This window comes from Drosophila mauritiana, unplaced genomic scaffold (genome assembly GCF_004382145.1).
Source record: "Drosophila mauritiana strain mau12 unplaced genomic scaffold, ASM438214v1 U_36, whole genome shotgun sequence".
NCBI classification, from domain to species: Eukaryota; Metazoa; Arthropoda; class Insecta; order Diptera; family Drosophilidae; genus Drosophila; species Drosophila mauritiana.
In genome coordinates this window covers 1-27386 of record NW_022881473.1, presented here as the reverse complement: position 1 = coordinate 27386, position 27386 = coordinate 1, and the positions used below count along the sequence as shown (strand labels likewise).

Genomic DNA, 27386 nt, shown 5'->3' with positions numbered 1-27386 from the left:
ATTAAAGTCTTTATATTAATTATATGATAGGGACAATATCATATGCGTCACTAAATTGATGACGAGGTATTTGGCAACTTGATACAATTCTTTAAAGTTTTATATCAAAAATTATATGATAGGGACAATATCATATGCGTCACTAAATTGATGACGAGGTGTTTGGCAACTTGACACAATTCATTAAAGTCTTTATATTAATTATATGATAGGGACAATATCATATGCGTCACTAAATTGATGACGAGGTATTTGGCAACTTGATACAATTCTTTAAAGTTTTTATATCAAAAATTATATGATAGGGACAATATCATATGCGTCACTAAATTGATGACGAGGTGTTTGGCAACTTGACACAATTCATTAAAGTCTTTATATTAATTATATGATAGAGACAATATCATATGCGTCACTAAATTGATGACGAGGTATTTGGCAACTTGATATAATTCTTTAAAGTCTTTATATCAAAATTATATGATAGGGACAATATCATATGCGTCACTAAATTGATGACGAGGTGTTTGGCAACTTGACACAATTCAGCAACGGTCTTTCCTCTATAATACTAAGATAATATGGGAATATTTTCAGCATTTTTTCCCTTATACATTTATACATATAATAATTAATAATTTTCATATGTATATTATTTAATTTACTCATATTATTGCCAAAATCATATGAATACATAAGTTTTGAACAATATGAGAGGTCGGCAACCACTGCCTACCTATAGTAGTTTTTGAACCCTCTGTCGTAATTCCGGTCGTTTACACTACTATACCCTCTCACTATAATGGCTTTTCTCTATAATACTAAGAGAATGTGGGATATTTTCAGCATTTTTTCCCTTATACATATAATAATTAATAATTTTCATATGTATATTATTTAATTTACTCATATAATTGCCAAAATCATATGAATACATAAGTTTTGAACAATATGAGAGGTCGGCAACCACTGCCTACCTATAGTAGTTTTTGAACCCTCTGTCGTAATTCCGGTCGTTTACACTACTATACCCTCTCACTATAATGGCTTTTCTCTATAATACTAAGAGAATGTGGGAATATTTCAGCATTTTTTCCCCTATACATATAATAATTAATAATTTTCATATGTATATTATTTAATTTACTCATATAATTGCCAAAATCATATAAATACATAAGTTTTGAACAATATCAGAGGTCAGCAACGGTCTTTCCTCTATAATACTAAGATAATATGGGAATATTTTCAGCATTTTTTCCCTTATACATTTATACATATAATAATTAATCATTTTCATATGTATATTATTTAATTTACTCATATTATTGCCAAAATCATATAAATACATAAGTTTTGAACAATATCAGAGGTCAGCAACGGTCTTTCCTCTATAATACTAAGATAATGTGGGAATATTTCATCATTTTTTCCTTTATACATTTATACATATAATATTTAATCATTTTATATGTATATTATTTAATTTACTCATATAATTGCCAAAATCATATAAATACATAAGTTTTGAACAATATCAGAGGTCGGCAACGGTCTTTCCTCTATAATACTAAGATAATATGGGAATATTTCAGCATTTTTTCCCTTATACATATAATAATTAATCATTTTCATATGTATATTATTTAATTTACTCGTATAATTGCCAAAATCCTATGAAGACATAAGAGAATACAATATGAGAGGTCGGCGCAACCATAATATAGTAGTTGATGACGAGGTGTTTGGCAACTTGATACAATTCTTTAAAAAAGTCTTTATATTAATTATATGATAGGGACAATATCATATGCGTCACTAAATTGATGACGAGGTGTTTGGCAACGTGACACAAATCATTAAAGTCTTTATATTAATTATATGATAGGGACAATATCATATGCGTCACTAAATTGATGACGAGGTATTTGGCAACTTGACACAATTCATTAAGTCTTTATATTAATTATATGATAGGACAATATCATATGCGTCACTAAATTGATGACGAGGTATTTGGCAACTTTGATACAATTTCTTTAAAGTTTTTTATATCAAAAATTATATGATAGGGACAATATCATATGCGTCACTAAATTTGATGACGAGGTGTTTGGCAACTTGACTACAAATTCATTTAAAAGTCTTTATATCTAATTTATATGATTAGAGACATATATTCATATGCGTCACTAAATTGATGACGAGGGTATTTGGCAACTTGATATAATTCTTTAAAAGTCTTTTATATCAAAAAATTATATGATAGGGGACAATATCATATGCGTCACTAAATTGATGACGAGGTGTTTGGCAACTTGACACAATTCATTAAAGTCTTTATATTAATTATATGATAGAGACAATATCATATGCGTCACTAAATTGATCAGTCGCGATCGAACACTCGACGAGTGCAGACGTGCCTGCGGATCGACAGCAAAATTGTTTAGCAAATTGTTCACAGTTGTAAGTCCCGTTACTTGTGCCCAGCCACTTCGCGTCGCGTGATCTTGTCGCGCGTTTTGATTGGCCCAGCCAACGTACCTAACGGTAGTTCGCACTAACACCATCGCACACCCGAGTGTGCGTGTTATCAGCGCAAAAAAACCCAGTGCTCGAAGCAGCGGTATAATTGCAAAGCAGCAGCCACGTGCTGCCTGGCTCACCGGCTTACGGTGCCCAGCTTCCCCCCCCCCCCCCCCCCCCCCCCTCCTCACTCCTTATCAACTTTGGAGAAGATGGACTGGCAGGCCCCCCCGCGCACCCACAAGCTTGGAACAACACCACGCAAAAAGGCTCTGAGAACACGCAAGAGCAGCTCCAGCAGCGAGGGAAGCACCTCGCATACAGAGCCGGGCGAGATAAAGCGAAAACCGGCAAAGAAAGCACAGGGAGAGGAGCTGGAAGATAAGCCAAGCACTAGCGCAGCTCTGCGCAAGAAGCTCGCCAACAACGCCTTCGCTTTACTCTCGACCGAAGAAGACGAGTACGACCAAGAGAGCTCTGATGACGAACCCGGACCTAAAGACGATTCCAAGCCCAAGACCCCCGAGAAACCAAAGCCCACCCCGAAGACCATCAAGCCACCTCCGATTTTTATCCCCGATGTGACCAACATCTCGGCACTCGTCAAGATGATCACGACTCTTGTAGGCCCGAAGAACAATTTTACCTACAAGACCGTGAATGGCAACAACGTACGTGTCATGATGCCGGACAAAGAGTCCTATACAGCTCTGCGTCTCCAACTTGTGGCCCAAAACAAGAGGCATCGGACTTTCCAGCCGAAAGATGAACGTGCATACAAGGTTGTCATCAAAGGACTCCACCACTCCACCGATCGTGAGGAAATCATTGAAGACCTTCGCAGACAAGGGCACGCTGTTAGAGATCTGCACAATCCCATTGGCAGAAGAACTAAAGAACCGCTGGGAATATTCTTCGCCAACCTGGAGCCTTCCAGCAACAACAAAGACGTCTACCAAGTCAAGCGGATCTGCAGGTCGGTAGTAACCATTGAACCGCCGCAGAAGTTCAACGACGTGCCTCAATGCTTCAGGTGCCAAGGATTCGGTCATACACAGCGTTACTGCTTCCTGGAATACCGATGTGTAAAGTGTGGAGGCCCTCACGAATCGAGGGCATGTGAGAAGAGGGAGGACGACAAAGCGTGCTGCTTCCACTGCCAGGCGGACCATCCTGCGTCTTTCAAGGGATGCCCTGCATACAAAAGGGCCAAAGCACTCGCTGCTCCGAAAACAAGGCCCGTCGCTAATGCTAACAAGGCGCCGCCCGTGGCATCACCAAACGTCACCTCTGGCAGGAGCTACCGAGACGCCCTCAACGGAGTGCACGCAGCACCGCAGAATCCCACAACCCCAGTCCAAACCCAAACAGAAACCCCACACTCCGGTCAGATAGAAGCGATGTTCGCTCGCATGGAAGGAATGATGGAAAGGATGATGGAGCGCATGTTCACCCAGATGACACAGCTGGTGGCCACCATTCTCAACAGCAAGTCATGCAACTAAAGCTCCACCTAGTCGTCTGGAATGCGAACGGCCTGCAGAACAGCAAGGCCATAGTCGAGCACCATCTGAAGACCCACCAGATCGATATCCTACTCGTAGCCGAAACCCACTTCTCCCCCAGATCCCACTTTAATATCAGCGGATATGACCTCATCCATGCAGACCATCCTTCTGGCAGAGCACGCGGTGGAGCAGCCATCCTCATCAGGAGCGGTATTCAATACCTAGAGCTGCCCGCGTTTCAGCAAGACTGGGCACAATGTCCTGTCATCAGGATTGTCAGCCCGCAAGGAGATTTAGACATTGGAGCGGTCTACTTTCCCCCCAGATACCGCATAACAGCATCTCACCTCAGTGAGTTCTTCGAGCATTTTGGGCCCCGCTTCATAGCAGCTGGAGATTATAACGCCAAACATTCTTGGTGGGGATCGCGCGCCAACAACCCCAAAGGGAAAACTCTGTTTGGGTACCTGCAACGCCACCGACTGGACTGCCACTCCACTGGCGAGCCCACTCACTGGCCAACGAATCCCCTCAAGACTCCAGACCTACTGGACTTTGCTGTGTCGAAAGGCATAGGGCATGCGAAGATCAGCTGCACAACAAATGCTGATCTCCTGTCAGACCACTGTGCAATAAACGTGCTAATCAACACGCCAGTCCTCAGGAAACCCCGCTCAGAAGGCTCACTGGAAAATATACCGACGCCGCCAAGTTCGCGTCCTGGATGCTCTCCACCGTCAATCCGAACCCCATCCTCAACACACCCAGGAACATTGATGAAGCTATCGGGAATCTCACCAGGCAGATGCAAAACGCTGCGGAATTCGCAAGCCCACCGCCACCAAAGACTGCGAGAACACCTAGCAGGGACCTCCACCTCTGGTCCCCGGAAATTGCGGCACTCGTGACTGAGAAGAGGCGTCTCAGGAGAGTTTGGTTCTTGACGCGCAATCCAAGAGACAAAACAGCGCTCAATCACGCCACAAAGGAGTTGAAGGACAAGATCTCCAGCCTACGCCAGGACTCCTTCCTCAGATTCCTCGAGGAACTCTCTCCCGGGGACCCAGACCACAATCTGTGGAACGTCACCCGCCACATTAAACGACCAGCCAAAAAGGTTTCCGCAGTGCGCAAAGCAGATGGATCCTGGTGCCGTTCGGATGCTGAAAGAGCAGAAGCTTTCGCCGAACACCTTTACAACGCCTTCTCTCCGTTCGACTGCTGCACTGCCGAAGAACATGCTGAAACAGCCCGGTTTCTCAATAGCCCAAGCTCTCCCGGTCCCCCGTTGGAACCAGTCGACCCTGAGGAAGTTGCGCAGGAGATTGCTCTACTGAAGAACAACAAATCTCCAGGCCTGGATCGTATAGATGCGGCGGCCCTAAAATGCTCCCATTCCGCTGCACACAAATGCTGGCCAGCATTTACAACAGCTGCTTCCGGCTAGGGTACTTCCCGGAAGAGTGGAAAAGAGCAGAGGTTATTGTCCTCCTCAAGCCTGGTAAGCCTGAAGCCAATCTCGCCTCCTATCGTCCGATTAGTTTGCTGGCAATCCTCTCCAAAATACTCGAAAGAGTATTTTTGCGCAGAGTATTGCCAGTACTGGATGAGGCTGGTTTGATCCCCGATCACCAGTTTGGCTTCAGGCGCTCCCACGGAACACCAGAGCAATGCCACCGGCTAGTCGAACGGATCCTCGAGGCATTCGAGCAAAAGAAATACTGCTGCGCTGTAATGCTCGACGTGAAGCAGGCATTCGACAGAGTTTGGCATCCTGGACTCCTCCATAAACTCAAATCCTACCTCCCAAGCCCCCATTTTACCCTCCTCAAATCCTACACTGAGGGAAGAGCATTCCAAGTCAGATGCGGAAGTGCAATAAGCCTACCCAGACTGATCAGAGCTGGAGTTCCGCAAGGCAGTGTGCTCGGACCAATACTGTACACCCTTTACACCGCAGACCTTCCCATAATCCCCTCCAGGAACCTAACTATAGCGACTTATGCAGATGACACGGCTTTCCTCGCCTCCTCATCCGACCCACGAGAAGCCTCCGAAACAATCCAAAGGCAAATGGACGCGCTACATCCCTGGCTCAGCAGGTGGAACATCGTAGTGAACGCGGAAAAATCTACCCAAACAACATTTGCACTAAGGAGAGGAGACTGCCCACCGGTCACGCTAAACGGAGTCATCATTCCCAACGCACCCGCACCCAAGTACCTAGGACTTACCCTGGACCGCAGGCTCACTTGGCGTCCCCACATCGTCAGCAAACGCATACAGGCCGATGCGCGTCTGAGGCAGATGCATTGGCTTATTGGGAGAGGGTCCAAGCTAAGGCAGAACCACAAAATCCTGGTGTACAAGGCAATTCTCAAGCCCATCTGGACCTACGGGATACAGCTATGGGGCACGGCAAGCCACACGAATCGCCTGCGTATACAGCGGTTCCAGAATAGGTGCTTGAGAATTGCCTGTAATGCGCATCCCTACCACGAGAATGTCGCCATACATAGGGAACTTGGAATCCCACAAGTCGCTGATGAAATCTCCAGGCTCAGCGAGAGATACCTGAAAAGGCTCGAAAACCACCCTAACCACCTCGCCACCAACCTATTAGACAATAGCCAAACAAGCAGACGTCTCATGAGGAGACACCCTCTCGATCTTCCACAACAATAGACAACTCATATAAAACCCGCCACAAATACATGTACAATAGTATCCCTTAAGCTAATGTTCCCCCGCAAAACCATTTAATTATTGTCCACTAGGACAGATTTTAAATAAATAAACGCACCCTAAAAAAAAAAAAAAAAAAAAAAAAAAAAAAAAACTAAATTGATGACGAGGTTTTGGCACTTGAATAATTCTTTAAAGTCTTTATATAAATTATATGATAGGACAATATCATATGCGTCACTAAATTGATGACGAGGTTTTGGCAACTTGACACAATTCATTAAAGTCTTTATATTAATTATATGATAGGGACAATATCATATGCGTCACTAAATTGATGACGAGGTATTGGCAACTTGATACAATTCTTTAAAGTTTTATATCAAATTATATGATAGGGACAATATCATATGCGTCACTAAATTGATGACGAGGTGTTTGGCAACTTGACACAATTCTTTAAAGTCTTTATATTAATTATATGATAGGGACAATATCATATGCGTCACTAAATTGATGACGAGGTTTTGGCAACGTGATAGAATTCTTTAAAGTCTTTATATCAAATTATATGATAGGGACAATATCATATGCGTCACTAAATTGATGACGAGGTATTTGGCAACTTGATATAATTCTTTAAAGTCTTTATATCAAAAATTATATGATAGGGACAATATCATATGGCGTCACTAAATTGATGACGAGGTGTTTGTTTGGCTACAGGAAAAATCATTTATTTATCGAATCATCAAGCAAAGGGATAAGCTTCAGTGGATCGCAGTATGGCAGCTGCTCAACCACTTACAACACCTTGCCTGTTACAAAAGTCGTTTACAATTGATTCTAGGCTTTGTCATTGTATTAAATAATGCTTTTATATGTAACTAGCGCGGCATCAGGTGATCGAAGATCCTCCTAATTTACTATGTTACAAATTACATTGGCATCACATCCATTGTCGTTTATAAAATAAATTATAAACTTTAAATGGTTTAGAAGCCATACAATGCAAATTGCCCCTTATTTATCATTGCAGTCCAGCACGGATACGACCTTAGAGGCGTTCAGGCATAATCCAACGGACGTAGCGTCATACCACTGTTCGCTCGAACAAGTATTGTGCCATTGGTCCGTACCTGCGGTTCCTCTCGTACTACGCAGGAATGCTGTCGCAACAACGTTTTTGTCATTAGTAGGGTAAAACTAACCTGTCTCACGACGGTCTAAACCCAGCTCACGTTCCCTTGCATGGGTGAACAATCCAACGCTTGGTGAATTTTGCTTCACAATGATAGGAAGAGCCGACATCGAAGGATCAAAAAGCGACGTCGCTATGAACGCTTGGCCGCCACAAGCCAGTTATCCCTATGGTAACTTTTCTGACACCTCTTGTTAAAAACTCTTTAAACCAAAAGGATCGATAGGCCGAGCTTTTGCTGTCCCTGTGTGTACTGAACACCGAGATCAAGTCAGCATTTGCCCTTTTGCTCTATGTGTGGTTTCTGTCCGCACTGAGCTGGCCTTGGGACACCTCCGTTATTATTTGAGAGATGTACCGCCCCAGTCAAACTCCCTACCTGGCAATGTCCTTGAATTGGATCATACCTGAGTAATTGGAGTTATACCAAATTTTCAAATCAAAAATACATAAATGCATCGTTTTATTAAAGAATTTGTTTGCGATTATATAACAAACTCGTGATACTTTGATCAAGAAGCTTGCATCAAAACCCAATACCATAAGATATAATAAATATATCCGTATAATGGCTAGGAAATGATACACGTTCCATTTAATCAAGTAAGTAAGGAAACAATAAGAGTAGTGGTATTTCATTGACGATACCAAACCGAGGTCTAATATCTCCCACTTATTCTACACCTCTTATGTCTCCTTACACTGCCAGATTAGAGTCAAGCTCAAAAGGGTCTTCTTTCCCGCTAATTATTCCAAGCCCGTTCCCTTGGCTGTGGTTTCGCTAGATAGTAGATAGGACAGTAGGAATCTCGTTAATCCATTCATGCGCGTCACTAATTAGATGACGAGGCATTTGGCTACCTTAAGAGAGTCATAGTTACTCCCGCCGTTGACCCGCGCTTACTTGAATTTCTTCACTTTGACATTCAGAGCACTGGGCAGAAATCACATTGTGTCAACACCCGCTAGGGCCATCACAATGCTTTGTTTTAATTAGACAGTCGGATTCCCCAAGTCCGTGCCAGTTCTGAATTGATTGTTAATTGATAATCGTTATAATTGATAAGAACTAATTGGTTTAACCCAAATAGTATTCTTAAAAATTTTAGCAAGAAAGTTCCACAATTGGCTACGTAACTAAACTATCCGGGGAACAAGTAACTAACATAAATGCTAGAAACTCTATTTACCCAGAACGAGCACATAAACCATGTTATTGTTTCCCAATCAAGCCCGACTATCTCAATCTTCAGAGCCAATCCTTATCCCGAAGTTACGGATCTAATTTGCCGACTTCCCTTACCTACATTATTCTATCGACTAGAGACTCTTCACCTTGGAGACCAGCTGCGGATATTGGTACGGCCTGTTGAGAAGTTTGCGTGTCCCCACCATAAATTTTCAAGGTCCGAGGAGAAAATATCGACACAACAGTATATGTCATGCTCTTCTAGCCCATCTACCATATCTCTCTGCGAAAGACTTCCATGGTAGTACGGCTATAAAACAGAAAAGAAAACTCTTCCGATATCTCTCGACGGCTTCTTTATGGTCGTTCCTGTTGCCAGGATGAGCACGAGGCCCATATTTAATAACAAACGGATACTCAACAGGTTACGGAATTGGAACCGTATTCCCTTTCGTTCAAAATTATTCAAGTGTATTATATTCGCTTTGTTTATATAGTTAGGCATTTTTGTTTTACTTGAAAATTTTCGGCTTTCGCCTTGAACTTAGGACCGACTAACTCGTGATCAACCACTGTTCACACGAAACCCTTCTCCACTTCAGTCCTCCAAGGTCTCATTCGATTATTTGCTACTACCACCAAGATCTGTACCAATGGCAGCTCCATGCAGGCTTACGCCAAACACTTCTACGCATACCATTGTACCTTCCTACTCACTAAAGTTTCAAAATTTATATCACAAGTAATATAAATCATCTACTTTAGCGGTAATGTATAGGTATACAACTTAAGCGCCATCCATTTTAAGGGCTAGTTGCTTCGGCAGGTGAGTTGTTACACACTCCTTAGCGGATTTCGACTTCCATGATCACCGTCCTGCTGTTTTAAGCAACCAACGCCTTTCATGGTATCTGCATGAGTTGTTAATTTGGGCACCGTAACATTACGTTTGGTTCATCCCACAGCGCCAGTTCTGCTTACCAAAAGTGGCCCACTGGGCACATTATATCATAACCTTGAACTTCATATCAAGAAAGTTAAGGTTCTTACCCATTTAAAGTTTGAGAATAGGTTAAGATCGTTTCGACCCTAAGGCCTCTAATCATTCGCTTTACCAGATAAGATTATTTTATATAATATTAAAATGCACCAGCTATCCTGAGGGAAACTTCGGAAGGAACCAGCTACTAGATGGTTCGATTGGTCTTTCGCCCCTATACTCAATTCTGACAATCGATTTGCACGTCAGAACTGTTTCGGTCTTCCATCAGGGTTTCCCCTGACTTCAACCTGATCAAGTATAGTTCACCATCTTTCGGGTCACAGCATATATGCTCAAGGTACGTTCCAGTTAGAGGCATAAATAATATAAATATACATTATACATAACTATATAGAACGCCCCGGGATTGTGTTAATTAGCTATAAATAGCTAAAAAACTAATCCCATTATTAGTCAAGTTAATTACGCTATTAGGTTTACATCCCAATAACTTGCACATATGTTAGACTCCTTGGTCCGTGTTTCAAGACGGGTCCCGAAGGTATCCTGAATCTTTCGCATTGTTAATCATACAAGAGCATATAATAAACACAAAAATCAATGATAATTATGCCATTATATAATTCCGAAAAATTAACGCTCTGTAATAATATAAATCTATCAGCACTTTATCAAATTAATAACATTTATTCTGTGTTAAAATGCAAGCAATTTAATTGGAATAAACTATAAGTTATATTTTATGATAAATTTGGGATATGCTAATAGATTACAATGTCCTTATATGGAAAAAATGCACATTATTCTTAATAATATTATTTAAATATTACAATTTTAATGATGAATTTTCCATAACGGATATTCAGGTTCATCGGGCTTAACCTCTAAGCAGTTTCACGTACTGTTTAACTCTCTATTCAGAGTTCTTTTCAACTTTCCCTCACGGTACTTGTTTACTATCGGTCTCATGGTTATATTTAGTTTTAGATGGAGTTTACCACCCACTTAGTGCTGCACTATCAAGCAACACGACTCTTTGGAAACATCATCTAGTAATCATTAACGTTATACGGGCCTGGCACCCTCTATGGGTAAATGGCCTCATTTAAGAAGGACTTAAATCATTAATTTCTCATACTAGAATATTGACGCTCCATACACTGCATCTCACATTTGCCATATAGACAAAGTGACTTAGTGCTGAACTGTTTTCTTTTCGCTCGCCGCTACTAAGAAAATCCTTGTTAGTTTCTTTTCCTCCCCTAATTAATATGCTTAAATTCAGGGGTAGTCCCATATGAGTTGAGGTTGTATATATAACTATTTTTTGCCATAAATTCTTTATATATAAATGATAAAACAATCAATTAAATTCGTTATAAATAGTTCCAATAGTTCTTGTAAGCAAAGTTATTTTTTATCCATTTAACGAACCAACGAAGAATAATAACAAAACCAAGATTTTCTTTTTCCGAATCATTAATAAGAGACAATTCTAGATGAAAAATATTTCAATTTTTTATGCTAGACATTTCTCAGTATTATTTGATTGAAAAAGAAAATATTTCTCTTCGTTTTTCACATTCAAATGTGAGATAATGTTTTTCATTTCTTTTTTAATATTATGAATAAAATCATTATTTAATCCAATAATATACCATATGCTTATAAAAAATTTATAAACAACTTAATTAGCATAGTCTTACAACCCTCAACCATATGTAGTCCAAGCAGCACTATAAAATTAATTAAAGTACATAACAGCATGGACTGCGATATGCGTTCAAAATGTCGATGTTCATGTGTCCTGCAGTTCACACGATGACGCACAGTTTGCTGCGTTCTTCATCGACCCATGAGCCGAGTGATCCACCGCTTAGAGTTTTATAATTCATTTTTATATAATATCAATATTGTTTTTATTGAAAGAAATTAAAAATACACCATTTTACTGGCATATATCAATTCCTTCAATAAATTTATTTTTATACCTAAAAATAAATGTTGCGATATGTCTTAGTTTCATATAAGCATTATGTATCATAAAAATCTGGTTATGGTTTGCTATTTTGGGTGACACATACTGCAAAATTTATATAAAACATTAACCTGATGGATGACAGGTACAAACATTGTATATTTTAGGTTGTTGCATTAGCCAACGTATGCTCATAACATAGATGAACAATACATATTCGCAACGCGTGTATATTATGGTCCATATACACACACTTATTTTGAATACCACATTCAAAATTATTTTAATTTTAATTCGACTTCTACTTTCAAATTTTGTTCAGTTTCTTCGATTTCCATTTTCGAGAATTTGTTTTTATAGGAAACGCCATTGTTGTAGTAGGTACTGCCACAAATACGCACAACAACATTAATAATGTTAAAGTCTTTTTATGAGGTTGCCAAGCCCCACATATAAAATAAAAGCCATCTTCATTTTATTTTGACTTTAACTTTTGATTCCGTGGAATCATTTTGTAATATTTTTATTTTGGTAAATTGTATTTATTTGTATTATAACAAATGTTTATTAACGATAAGGATATTATACAATAATGATCCTTCCGCAGGTTCACCTACGGAAACCTTGTTACGACTTTTACTTCCTCTAAATAATCAAGTTCGGTCAACTTTTGCGAAACAACCGTAACACGCAAGGCGTCACAGTGATCACGTCCGGAGACCTCACTAAATAATTCAATCGGTAGTAGCGACGGGCGGTGTGTACAAAGGGCAGGGACGTAATCAATGCGAGTTAATGACTCACACTTACTGGGAATTCCAAGTTCATGTGAACAGTTTCAGTTCACAATCCCAAGCATGAAAGTGGTTCAGCGGTTTACCCGGACCTCTCGGTCTAGGAAATACACGTTGATACTTTCATTGTAGCGCGCGTGCAGCCCAGGACATCTAAGGGCATCACAGACCTGTTATTGCTCAATCTCATTATTGCTAGACGCAATTTGTCCATTTAAGAAGCTAGTGTCCTTATAATGGGACAAACCAACAGGTACGGCTCCACTTACATAAACACATTCAAACACAATAAACATTTTACTGCCACCATGAATGAAGGCTACATAAGCTTCAGCACCATAATCCTGAAGATATCTATTTAATATATTTGAGTCTCGTTCGTTATCGGAATTAACCAGACAAATCACTCCACGAACTAAGAACGGCCATGCACCACCACCCATAGATTCGAGAAAGAGCTATCAATCTGTCTTACACACTTATGTTCGGACCTGGTAAGTTTTCCCGTGTTGAGTCAAATTAAGCCGCAGGCTCCACTCCTGGTGGTGCCCTTCCGTCAATTCCTTTAAGTTTCAGCTTTGCAACCATACTTCCCCCGGAGCCCAAAAGCTTTGGTTTCCCGGGAAGCGACTGAGAGAGCCATAAAAGTAGCTACACCCAATTGCTAGCTGGCATCGTTTATGGTTAGAACTAGGGCGGTATCTGATCGCCTTCGAACCTCTAACTTTCGTTCTTGATTAATGAAAACATCTTTGGCAAATGCTTTCGCTTAAGTTAGTCTTACGACGGTCCAAGAATTTCACCTCTCGCGTCGTAATACTAATGCCCCCAAACTGCTTCTATTAATCATTACCTCTTGATCTGAAAACCAATGAAAGCAGAACAGAGGTCTTATTTCATTATCCCATGCACAGAATATTCAGGCATTTGAAGCCTGCTTTAAGCACTCTAATTTGTTCAAAGTAATAGTACCGGCCCACAATAACACTCGTTTAAGAGCACTAGTGCAGGTTTTTAAATAGGAGGAACATATGAAAAAATACAAGTATTTAATCACATATAAGAACTCCACCGGTAATACGCTTACATACATAAAGGTATAGTACTAACCACAATTGTAAGTTGTACTACCCGTATGAAGCACAAGTTCAACTACGAACGTTTTAACCGCAACAACTTTAATATACGCTATTGGAGCTGGAATTACCGCGGCTGCTGGCACCAGACTTGCCCTCCAATTGGTCCTTGTTAAAGGATTTAAAGTGTACTCATTCCAATTACAGGGCCTCGGATATGAGTCCTGTATTGTTATTTTTCGTCACTACCTCCCCGAGCTGGGAGTGGGTAATTTACGCGCCTGCTGCCTTCCTTAGATGTGGTAGCCGTTTCTCAGGCTCCCTCTCCGGAATCGAACCCTGATTCCCCGTTACCCGTTGCAACCATGGTAGTCCTAGATACTACCATCAAAAGTTGATAGGGCAGACATTTGAAAGATCTGTCGTCGGTACAAGACCATACGATCTGCATGTTATCTAGAGTTCAACCAATATAACGATCTTGCGATCGCTTGGTTTTAGCCTAATAAAAGCACATGTCCCATAAGGTTCATGTTTTAATTGCATGTATTAGCTCTAGAATTACCACAGTTATCCAAGTAACTGTTAACGATCTAAGGAACCATAACTGATATAATGAGCCTTTTGCGGTTTCACTTTTAATTCGTGTGTACTTAGACATGCATGGCTTAATCTTTGAGACAAGCATATAACTACTGGCAGGATCAACCAGAATAATGTTTTTCCTTCATATTCCATTCATATATTTTGAATCGAAATAAGCAATATAATAGATATATAGATATATAGATTTTTCACTTTATATAATTCCATGATTTTTATTATATTGAATAAAATTCAATATTTCGCCTTTGGGTAAAATTTTAAATATATAAGTAAAAAAATCCATTCGATTACGGCCATTTTTATATAGCATTCGTAATCCATATTTTCATTTTTAATTTATACTTGTTTTACCAATATAACAAGAATTTCATCTAATTATTGTAATATATATATTTCTATAATTTTATCTTTTTATACATACATATTTCATTATAAAATATCATTTTATTTCCAACATACATAATTATTGTATCCACACATGTACAATTTTTGTTTAACCAATATAAATATTAAGTTAAATCATTTGCATTTTGAAGATAAATTTAAAATTTATCTCTTTTCATATATATCTCTGGTAATATATAACATAAAACCAAGCGCATATGATAATATTTCCACATTTAATATATAATTTTATATTTCTTTCATAAGAATCCATATTTGTATTATACCGTAACGATATAATAATCCAACTATACGGCAGGTAATAAATTAATATTTGCCTGCCTCCAAAAATTAACGATAATATATGGAAACGATTTGTTATTCTATATATAATAGAAACTTGACTTTTGTTTCAACGATATTATCTATAAAGCGTATATTCCTATTATCCGCGGAGCCAAGTCCCGTGTTCTATAGAACTGAGAAACAAATTTGTACGGATAATAATATACTTTATTGTATGTAACCAATATAAACATAATCCGAAATAAATATTTCGAATAATGCGGGAGGTCGGCAACCACTGCCTACCTATAGTAGTTTTTGAACCCGCTGTCCTCAAAGCGGGTATTTTCAATTCCGTTTGCCACCCAACATACGGGCTATTCTCTTATATATTAAGAGATTATAGGAACATTTAATTTTTTTTCCATTATTCATATATAATATGATTATTTTTTCCCTTATACATATAATAATTAATCATTTTCATATGTATATTATTTAATTTACTCATATTATTGCCAAAATCATATGAATACATAAGTTTTGAACAATATGAGAGGTCGGCAACCACTGCCTACCTATAGTAGTTTTTGAACCCTCTGTCGTAATTCCGGTCGTTTACACTACTATACCCTCTCACTATAATGGCTTTTCTCTATAATACTAAGAGAATGTGGAATATTTTCAGCATTTTTTCCCTTATACATATAATAATTAATCATTTTCATATGTATATTATTTAATTTACTCATATTATTGCCAAAATCATATGAATACATAAGTTTTGAACAATATGAGAGGTCGGCAACCACTGCCTACCTATAGTAGTTTTTGAACCCTCTGTCGTAATTCCGGTCGTTTACACTACTATACCCTCTCACTATAATGGCTTTTCTCTATAATACTAAGAGAATGTGGGATATTTTCAGCATTTTTTCCCTTATACATATAATAATTAATAATTTTCATATGTATATTATTTAATTTACTCATATTATTGCCAAAATCATATGAATACATAAGTTTTGAACAATATGAGAGGTCGGCAACCACTGCCTACCTATAGTAGTTTTTGAACCCTCTGTCGTAATTCCGGTCGTTTACACTACTATACCCTCTCACTATAATGGCTTTTCTCTATTATACTAAGAGAATGTGGGATATTTTCAGCATTTTTTCCCTTATACATATAATAATTAATAATTTTCATATGTATATTATTTAATTTACTCATATAATTGCCAAAATCATATGAATACATAAGTTTTGAACAATATGAGAGGTCGGCAACCACTGCCTACCTATAGTAGTTTTTGAACCCTCTGTCGTAATTCCGGTCGTTTACACTACTATACCCTCTCACTATAATGGCTTTTCTCTATAATACTAAGAGAATGTGGGAATATTTCAGCATTTTTTCCCCTATACATATAATAATTAATAATTTTCATATGTATATTATTTAATTTACTCATATAATTGCCAAAATCATATGAATACATAAGTTTTGAACAATATGAGAGGTCGGCAACCACTGCCTACCTATAGTAGTTTTTGAACCCTCTGTCGTAATTCCGGTCGTTTACACTACTATACCCTCTCACTATAATGGCTTTTCTCTATAATACTAAGAGAATGTGGGAATATTTCAGCATTTTTTCCCCTATACATATAATAATTAATAATTTTCATATGTATATTATTTAATTTACTCATATAATTGCCAAAATCATATAAATACATAAGTTTTGAACAATATCAGAGGTCAGCAACGGTCTTTCCTCTATAATACTAAGATAATATGGGAATATTTTCAGCATTTTTTCCCTTATACATTTATACATATAATAATTAATCATTTTCATATGTATATTATTTAATTTACTCATATTATTGCCAAAATCATATAAATACATAAGTTTTGAACAATATCAGAGGTCAGCAACGGTCTTTCGTCTTTCCTCTATAATACTAAGATAATGTGGGAATATTTCATCATTTTTTCCCTTATACATTTATACATATAATATTTAATCATTTTATATGTATATTATTTAATTTACTCATATAATTGCCAAAATCATATAAATACATAAGTTTTGAACAATATCAGAGGTCGGCAACGGTCTTTCCTCTATAATACTAAGATAATATGGGAATATTTCAGCATTTTTTCCCTTATACATATAATAATTAATCATTTTCATATGTATATTATTTAATTTACTCGTATAATTGCCAAAATCCTATGAAGACATAAGAGAATACAATATGAGAGGTCGGCGCAACCATAATATAGTAGTTGATGACGAGGTGTTTGGCAACTTGATACAATTCTTTAAAAAGTCTTTATATTAATTATATGATAGGGACAATATCATATGCGTCACTAAATTGATGACGAGGTGTTTGGCAACGTGACACAAATCATTAAAGTCTTTATATTAATTATATGATAGAGACAATATCATATGCGTCACTAAATTGATGAGTCGCGATCGAACACTCAACGAGTGCAGACGTGCCTGCGGACCGCAAGCAAGAAATTGTTTCGCTTTTTTCGTATTTCGTTACCTCCGTTATTCGCATACCGGTCACCGCGTCGCGAGATATCGCCGCGCGCTCTGATTGGTTCAGCTCGCGTGCCTAACGGACTCGCACCAACACTAACGCACACTCGAGCGTGCGTGTTATCTGGTTGTTTACATCAAGCGCATAGTTAAGCAACTTTAACACAGCAGCAGCCACGTGCAGTGGTTTGTTCTCCGACCAACTGTACCCAGCTCCCCCCCCCCCCCCCCTTCTACCCCTCACCCTACAACATGGATTGGCAGGCCCCCCCGCGTGTCATCAAGCCAGGCAAATCTACGCCCTGCAAGAAGGCCCTAAGAGCAAGGGAGCCCAGCACTAGCAGCGACTCCAGCACCTCGCATTCGGAGCCCGGTGAGGTCAAGCGCAAGCCTGCGCGCAAGCCCCAAATGGAGGAACTTGACGTCACGCCCAGCACCAGCGCAGCTTCGCGTCGTAGGTTAGCAAACAACCAGTTTGCCATCCTCTCGAGCGATGAGGAAGACAATGACGACGACGACCAAGCCGCCTCAGACGAAGAACCTGTACCCGCTGCCAACAAAACCCCGGACAAACCCAAGCCTACCCCGAGGACTTTCAAGCCACCCCCGATATTCATCCCGGACGTGACCAACATTTCTGCTCTGATCAAGATGATTACAACTCTCGTGGGTCCCAGCAAAGACTTCACATACAAATCGGAACGCAACAACGTGCGTGTAATGATGCCTGACAAGGAGTCTTACTCCGAGCTTCGTAGTCACCTGGTTTCCCAAAACAAAAGGCATCGCACGTTCCAGCCCAAAGATGAGAGGGCATACAGAGTCGTAATCAAGGGATTACACCACACCGCCGATCGTGACGAGATTCAAGAGGAACTTGAAAGACTAGGGCATAAGGTCAGAGACCTGCATAATCCTATTGGTAGGAAAACCAAGGAGCCACTCGGGTTATTTTTCGCCAACATGGAACCCGCCAGTAACAACAAGGAGGTCTACCAAATCAGGAGACTGTGCAGGTCGGTCGTCACCATCGAGCCTCCCCGTAAATTCAACGACGTGCCTCAGTGCTTTAGATGCCAAGGGTTTGGACATACCCAGCGCTACTGCTTCCTCGAGCACCGATGCGTGAAATGTGGTGGCCAACACGACTCCAGGACTTGCACTAAGAAGGAGGATGAGAAGGCATGCTGCCTTCACTGCCAAGCTGACCACCCCGCTTCATACAGAGGATGCCCTGCCTACAAGAAGGCCAAGGCACAGCAAGCCCCTAAACCCAGACCGGCCACACCCACCAGCAAGCCCAGCACCATCCAGATCCCAAACATCTCCAACATGAGCTATAAAGACGCGCTCAAGGCTACTCATGTACCACAGCAATCCGATCCCAACCAAAACCGCCAAACCCCACCCGAAGCTCCGCAATCCAATAACCTGGAACAAATCTTTGCCCGTTTTCAAGGAATGGTTGAAAGTATGATGGAGAAAATGTTCTCCCAAATGACGCAGCTTATTGCTTCCATCCTCAATGCCAAATCATGGAAATAAGCCTGAACATAGTCATTTGGAATGCTAACGGCCTGCAGAGGAGCAGAGCCGAGGTAGAATACCTTATAAAAACGGAAGCGATTGACATACTCCTTGTATCCGAAACCCATTTTTGTCCACGATCCCACTACAACATCAGCGGCTATGATGTTTTACTTGCCAACCATCCATCTGGCAGAGCGCGCGGAGGAGCAGCCATGCTCATCAGGAGTGGTATCCAGTACACGGAGCTACCTGCGTTCCAGGAGGAATGGGCCCAGTGTGCCCTGGCTCGAATCTCCAGCCTTCAGGGGGACATCACCATTGGAGCGGTCTACTTCCCCCCCAGACACTCAGTCACCGAGACTCGCTTACAAGAGCTTTTCGAGTCCTTTGGTCCTCGCTTCATAGCAGCCGGTGACTTTAACGCCAAACACTCTTGGTGGGGGTCCCGCTCCATCAACCCCAAAGGCAGAACGCTCCACAAGTTCGTGCAGAGCAGAAGACTGAATTGCCACTCCACTGGTGAGCCAACCCACTGGCCTACTAACCCTGCCTTGTCTCCCGACCTCTTGGATTTTGCCATCTCCAAAGGCATAGGACAAGCCAGACTCTCATGCACCACATACAACAAGCTGCTATCCGACCACAGTGCAATAAGAATGCTCCTCAATATCCCAGTCCTAAAAAAAGACCTGCCCAGAAGACTCACCGGGAAGCATACCGACTCCTCCAAATTTACCTTCTGGATGCTATCCTCCCTGGACCTGGATCCTCCTCTTTCCTCCCCAAGAGACATTGATGCGGCGATTAGTACACTCACTGAGGAAATGCACAATGCGGCTAAGTTCGCCAACCCTCCTCCTCCAACTACCCCGAGAACACCTGAGCGAGATCTCCACCTTTGGTCTCCAGAGATTGCGGCCTTCGTGGCGGAGAAGAGGCGCCTCAGACGTATTTGGTTCTCCTCGCGCAACCCAAGGGATAAAGCGGCACTCAACAGAGCCAGCAAGGAGCTTAAGGTCAAGCTCTGCACACTACGGCAGGACTCATTCAATCGATTCCTTGAAGAGCTGGAACCTGGTGACCCGCAACACAATCTGTGGCATGTCACGCGCCACATCAGGAGGCCTGCAAAAAAGGCGTCGCCAGTGCGCAAAGCGGATGGCTCTTGGTGCCGTTCCGATGACGAAAGAGCAGAAGCATTCGCAGATCACCTCCAGAACGCATTCACCCCATTCAACAGATGCACTGGTGAAGAGCGTGCTGCCACCACCAGGTTCCTTGAGAGTCCATCTCCACCCAGCTTGCCGATAGAGCCCGTCACCCCTGAAGAGGTTGCGCAGGAGATCGCCTCCCTAAAGGCCAGCAAATCCCCCGGACTGGATCGTATCGACGCCACTTCCCTCAAAATTATGCCTCCTCCTTGCTCCCAGATGTTGGCTAACATCTTCAACAGCTGCTTCTCACTAGGGTACTTCCCGAGATCATGGAAACGTGCAGAAGTCATCCTCATCCTTAAACCCGGAAAACCTGAAGCCAATCTTGCCTCATATAGACCGATTAGTTTGCTGGCAATACTCTCCAAAATACTCGAAAGAGTATTTCTGCGCAGAGTGTTGCCAGTACTGGACGAGGCTGGTTTGATCCCGGATCACCAGTTTGGATTCAGGCGATCTCATGGAACACCCGAACAATGCCACCGGCTCGTATCAAGAATCCTCGATGCATTCGAGAAGAAAAGATACTGTTCGGCCGTCTTCCTCGATGTCAAGCAGGCGTTTGACAGAGTGTGGCATTCCGGTCTCCTCCACAAACTTAAGTCCCACCTTCCCAGTTCCCACTACGCTCTACTCAAATCTTACACCGAAGGAAGAGAATTCCAAGTGCGTTGCGGATCCTCATCCAGCACGCCAAGGCCCATAAGAGCCGGAGTACCTCAAGGCAGCGTCCTTGGTCCCATCCTCTACACCCTCTTCACAGCAGACCTTCCTTTAATACCCTCCCGTCACCTCACAATAGCCACCTATGCCGACGACACCGCGTTCCTCGCCACCGCTACTAATCCAGATGGAGCTTCAGCCATCATCCAGAGGCAACTGGATGCTTTGAATCCATGGCTAAAACGATGGAACATTGCGGTTAACGCCGAAAAATCCTCCCATACAACATTTTCCCTGCGCAGAGGAGAATGCCCTCCGGTCACTCTTGACGGCGACACGATCCCCACTACCAGCACCTCCAAATACCTGGGGCTTACACTGGATAGAAGGCTGACATGGGGCCCTCACATTGATAGGAAGCGTACCCAGGCCAACATACGCCTTAAGCAACTCCACTGGCTTGTTGGGAAAAGTTCCAAGCTGAGGGACAAAACGAAGCTGCTTGTCTACAAGACTATTCTCAAGCCAATATGGACTTATGGAATCCAGCTGTGGGGCACCACAAGTGCTTCACACAGAAGAAAGATCCAGCAATTCCAGAACCGATGCTTGAGAATAGTCTCCAACGCCCATCCCTATCACGAGAATACTGCCATCCACGAGGAGCTCGGAATTCCCTGGGTGGAAGATGAGATCTACCGACTCAGTGAGAGATACGCCAGAAGACTGGAGAATCACCCCAACCACCTGGCCATCAATCTGTTAGACAACAGCCAAACCACAAGACGTCTGCAGAGAACGCACCCGCTTGACCTCACGCAACATTAATGTAAATTTGTAACCCCTACCCAAGTACATTCTAAGTACTCCCCGTATGTCAATGTTCACCCACATAGAATTTAATTATTGTCCATTAGGACAGATTTTAAATAAATAAAACAGATAAAAAAAAAAAAAAAAAAAAAAAAAAACTAAATTGATGACGAGGTACTTGGCAACTTGATAGAATTCTTTAAAGTCTTTATATCAAAAATTATATGATAGGGACAATATCATATGCGTCACTAAATTGATGACGAGGTGTTTGGCAACTTGACACAATTCATTAAAGTCTTTATATTAATTATATGATAGGGACAATATCATATGCGTCACTAAATTGATGACGAGGTATTTGGCAACTTGATACAATTCTTTAAAGTTTTTATATCAAAAATTATATGATAGGGACAATATCATATGCGTCACTAAATTGATGACGAGGTGTTTGGCAACTTGACACAATTCATTAAAGTCTTTATATTAATTATATGATAGGGACAATATCATATGCGTCACTAAATTGATGACGAGGTATTTGGCAACTTGATACAATTCTTTAAAGTTTTTATATCAAAAATTATATGATAGGGACAATATCATATGCGTCACTAAATTGATGACGAGGTGTTTGGCAACTTGACACAATTCATTAAAGTCTTTATATTAATTATATGATAGAGACAATATCATATGCGTCACTAAATTGATGACGAGGTATTTGGCAACTTGATATAATTCTTTAAAGTCTTTATATCAAAAATTATATGATAGGGACAATATCATATGCGTCACTAAATTGATGACGAGGTGTTTGGCAACTTGACACAATTCATTAAAGTCTTTATATTAATTATATGATAGGGACAATATCATATGCGTCACTAAATTGATGACGAGGTATTTGGCAACTTGATACAATTCTTTAAAGTTTTTATATCAAAAATTATATGATAGGGACAATATCATATGCGTCACTAAATTGATGACGAGGTGTTTGGCAACTTGACACAATTCATTAAAGTCTTTATATTAATTATATGATAGGGACAATATCATATGCGTCACTAAATTGATGACGAGGTATTTGGCAACGTGATAGAATTCTTTAAAGTCTTTATATCAAAAATTATACGATAGGACAATATCATATGCGTCACTAAATTGATGACGAGGTATTTGGCAACGTGATATAATTCTTTAAAGTCTTTATATCAAAAATTATATGATAGGGACAATATCATATGCGTCACTAAATTGATGACGAGGTGTTTGTTTGGCTACATGAAAAATCATTTATTTATCGAATCATCAAGCAAAGGATAAGCTTCAGTGGATCGCAGTATGGCAGCTGCTCAACCACTTACAACACCTTGCCTGTTACAAAAGTCGTTTACAATTGATTCTAGGCTTTGTCATTGTATTAAATAATGCTTTTATATGTAACTAGCGCGGCATCAGGTGATCGAAGATCCTCCTAATTTACTATGTTACAATTACATTGGCATCACATCCATTGTCGTTTATAAAATAAATTATAAACTTTAAATGGTTTAGAAGCCATACAATGCAAATTGCCCCTTATTTATCATTGCAGTCCAGCACGGATACGACCTTAGAGGCGTTCAGGCATAATCCAACGGACGTAGCGTCATACCACTGTTCGCTCGAACAAGTATTGTGCCATTGGTCCGTACCTGCGGTTCCTCTCGTACTACGCAGGAATGCTGTCGCAACAACGTTTTGTCATTAGTAGGGTAAAACTAACCTGTCTCACGACGGTCTAAACCCAGCTCACGTTCCCTTGCATGGGTGAACAATCCAACGCTTGGTGAATTTTGCTTCACAATGATAGGAAGAGCCGACATCGAAGGATCAAAAAGCGACGTCGCTATGAACGCTTGGCCGCCACAAGCCAGTTATCCCTATGGTAACTTTTCTGACACCTCTTGTTAAAAACTCTTTAAACCAAAAGGATCGATAGGCCGAGCTTTTGCTGTCCCTGTGTGTACTGAACACCGAGATCAAGTCAGCATTTGCCCTTTTGCTCTATGTGTGGTTTCTGTCCGCACTGAGCTGGCCTTGGGACACCTCCGTTATTATTTGAGAGATGTACCGCCCCAGTCAAACTCCCTACCTGGCAATGTCCTTGAATTGGATCATACCTGAGTAATTGGAGTTATACCAAATTTTCAAATCAAAAATACATAAATGCATCGTTTTATTAAAGAATTTGTTTGCGATTATATAACAAACTCGTGATACTTTGATCAAGAAGCTTGCATCAAAACCCAATACCATAAGATATAATAAATATATCCGTATAATGGCTAGGAAATGATACACGTTCCATTTAATCAAGTAAGTAAGGAAACAATAAGAGTAGTGGTATTTCATTGACGATACCAAACCGAGGTCTTAATATCTCCCACTTATTCTACACCTCTTATGTCTCCTTACACTGCCAGATTAGAGTCAAGCTCAAAAGGGTCTTCTTTCCCCGCTAATTATTCCCAAGCCCGTTCCCTTGGCTGTGGTTTCGCTAGATAGTAGATAGGGACAGTAGGAATCTCGTTAATCCATTCATGCGCGTCACTAATTAGATGACGAGGCATTTGGCTACCTTAAGAGAGTCATAGTTACTCCCGCCGTTGACCCGCGCTTACTTGAATTTCTTCACTTTGACATTCAGAGCACTGGGCAGAAATCACATTGTGTCAACACCCGCTAGGGCCATCACAATGCTTTGTTTTAATTAGACAGTCGGATTCCCCAAGTCCGTGCCAGTTCTGAATTGATTGTTAATTGATAATCGTTATAATTGATAAGAACTAATTGGTTTAACCCAAATAGTATTCTTAAAAATTTTAGCAAGAAGTTCCACAATTGGCTACGTAACTAAACTATCCGGGGAACAAGTAACTAACATAAATGCTAGAAACTCTATTTACCCAGAACGAGCACATAAACCATGTTATTGTTTCCCAATCAAGCCCGACTATCTCAATCTTCAGAGCCAATCCTTATCCGAAGTTACGGATCTAATTTGCCGACTTCCCTTACCTACATTATTCTATCGACTAGAGACTCTTCACCTTGGAGACCAGCTGCGGATATTGGTACGGCCTGTTGAGAAGTTTGCGTGTCCCCACCATAAATTTTCAAGGTCCGAGGAGAAAATATCGACACAACAGTATATGTCATGCTCTTCTAGCCCATCTACCATATCTCTCTGCGAAAGACTTCCATGGTAGTACGGCTATAAAACAGAAAAGAAAACTCTTCCGATATCTCTCGACGGCTTCTTTATGGTCGTTCCTGTTGCCAGATGAGCACGAGGCCCCATATTAATAACAAACGGATACTCAACAGTTACGGAATTGGAACCGTATTCCCTTTCGTTCAAATTATTCAAGTGTATTATATTCGCTTTGTTTATAGTTAGGCATTTTGTTTTACTTGAAAATTTCGGCTTTCGCCTTGAACTTAGGACCGACTAACTCGTGATCAACCACTGTTCACACGAAACCCTTCTCCACTTCAGTCCTCCAAGGTCTCATTCGATTATTTGCTACTACACCAAGATCTGTACCAATGGCAGCTCCATGCAGGCTTACGCCAAACACTTCTACGCATACCATTGTACCTTCCTACTCACTAAAGTTTCAAAATTTATATCACAAGTAATATAAATCATCTACTTTAGCGGTAATGTATAGGTATACAACTTAAGCGCCATCCATTTTAAGGGCTAGTTGCTTCGGCAGGTGAGTTGTTACACACTCCTTAGCGGATTTCGACTTCCATGATCACCGTCCTGCTGTTTTAAGCAACCAACGCCTTTCATGGTATCTGCATGAGTTGTTAATTTGGGGCACCGTAACATTACGTTTGGTTCATCCCACAGCGCCAGTTCTGCTTACCAAAAGTGGCCCACTGGGCACATTATATCATAACCTTGAACTTCATATCAAGAAAGTTAAGGTTCTTACCCATTTAAAGTTTGAGAATAGGTTAAGATCGTTTCGACCCTAAGGCCTCTAATCATTCGCTTTACCAGATAAGATTATTTTTATATAATATTAAAATGCACCAGCTATCCTGAGGGAAACTTCGGAAGGAACCAGCTACTAGATGGTTCGATTGGTCTTTCGCCCCTATACTCAATTCTGACAAATCGATTTGCACGTCAGAACTGCTTTCGGTCTTCCATCAGGGTTTCCCCTGACTTCAACCTGATCAAGTATAGTTCACCATCTTTCGGGTCACAGCATATATGCTCAAGGTACGTTCCAGTTAGAGGCATAAATAATATAAATATACATTATACATAACTATATAGAACGCCCCGGGATTGTGTTAATTAGCTATAAATAGCTAAAAAACTAATCCCATTATTAGTCAAGTTAATTACGCTATTAGGTTTACATCCCAATAACTTGCACATATGTTAGACTCCTTGGTCCGTGTTTCAAGACGGGTCCCGAAGGTATCCTGAATCTTTCGCATTGTTAATCATACAAGAGCATATAATAAACACAAAAATCAATGATAATTATGCCATTATATAATTCCGAAAAATTAACGCTCTGTAATAATATAAATCTATCAGCACTTTATCAAATTAATAACATTTATTCTGTGTTAAAATGCAAGCAATTTAATTGGAATAAACTATAAGTTATATTTTTATGATAAATTTGGGATATGCTAATAGATTACAATGTCCTTATATGGAAAAAATGCACATTATTCTTAATAATATTATTTAAATATTACAATTTTAATGATGAATTTTCCATAACGGATATTCAGGTTCATCGGGCTTAACCTCTAAGCAGTTTCACGTACTGTTTAACTCTCTATTCAGAGTTCTTTTCAACTTTCCCTCACGGTACTTGTTTACTATCGGTCTCATGGTTATATTTAGTTTTAGATGGAGTTTACCACCCACTTAGTGCTGCACTATCAAGCAACACGACTCTTTGGAAACATCATCTAGTAATCATTAACGTTATACGGGCCTGGCACCCTCTATGGGTAAATGGCCTCATTTAAGAAGGACTTAAATCATTAATTTCTCAATACTAGAATATTCCATACACTGCAGACGCTCCATACACTTGCCATATAGACAAAGTGACTTAGTGCTGAACTGTTTTCTTTTCGCTCGCCGCTACTAAGAAAATCCTTGTTAGTTTCTTTTCCTCCCTAATTAATATGCTTAAATTCAGGGGGTAGTCCCATATGAGTTGAGGTGTATATATAACTATTTTTTGCCATAAATTCTTTATATATAAATGATAAAACAATCAATTAAATTCGTTAATAAATAGTTCAATAGTTCTTGTA

At 40.3% G+C, this 27386-nt stretch overlaps 4 non-coding genes across 4 annotated transcripts; all 4 read right to left on the bottom strand.

The window, feature by feature from the left end:
- Positions 1–7465: 7465 nt before the first annotated feature.
- Positions 7466–11426, bottom strand: LOC117149819. Its single transcript, XR_004460541.1, has one exon. It is a non-coding gene; the product is annotated as a large subunit ribosomal RNA (ribosomal RNA).
- Positions 11427–11820: 394 nt separating this feature from the next.
- LOC117149814 lies at positions 11821–11999 on the bottom strand. Its single transcript, XR_004460536.1, has one exon. It is a non-coding gene; the product is annotated as a 5.8S ribosomal RNA (ribosomal RNA).
- A 684-nt stretch (positions 12000–12683) lies between these two features.
- Positions 12684–14678, bottom strand: LOC117149815. The gene has a single exon (XR_004460537.1). It is a non-coding gene; the product is annotated as a small subunit ribosomal RNA (ribosomal RNA).
- Positions 14679–23337: 8659 nt separating this feature from the next.
- On the bottom strand, positions 23338–27295 carry LOC117149821. The gene has a single exon (XR_004460543.1). It is a non-coding gene; the product is annotated as a large subunit ribosomal RNA (ribosomal RNA).
- Between the last annotated feature and the right edge of the window lie 91 nt (positions 27296–27386).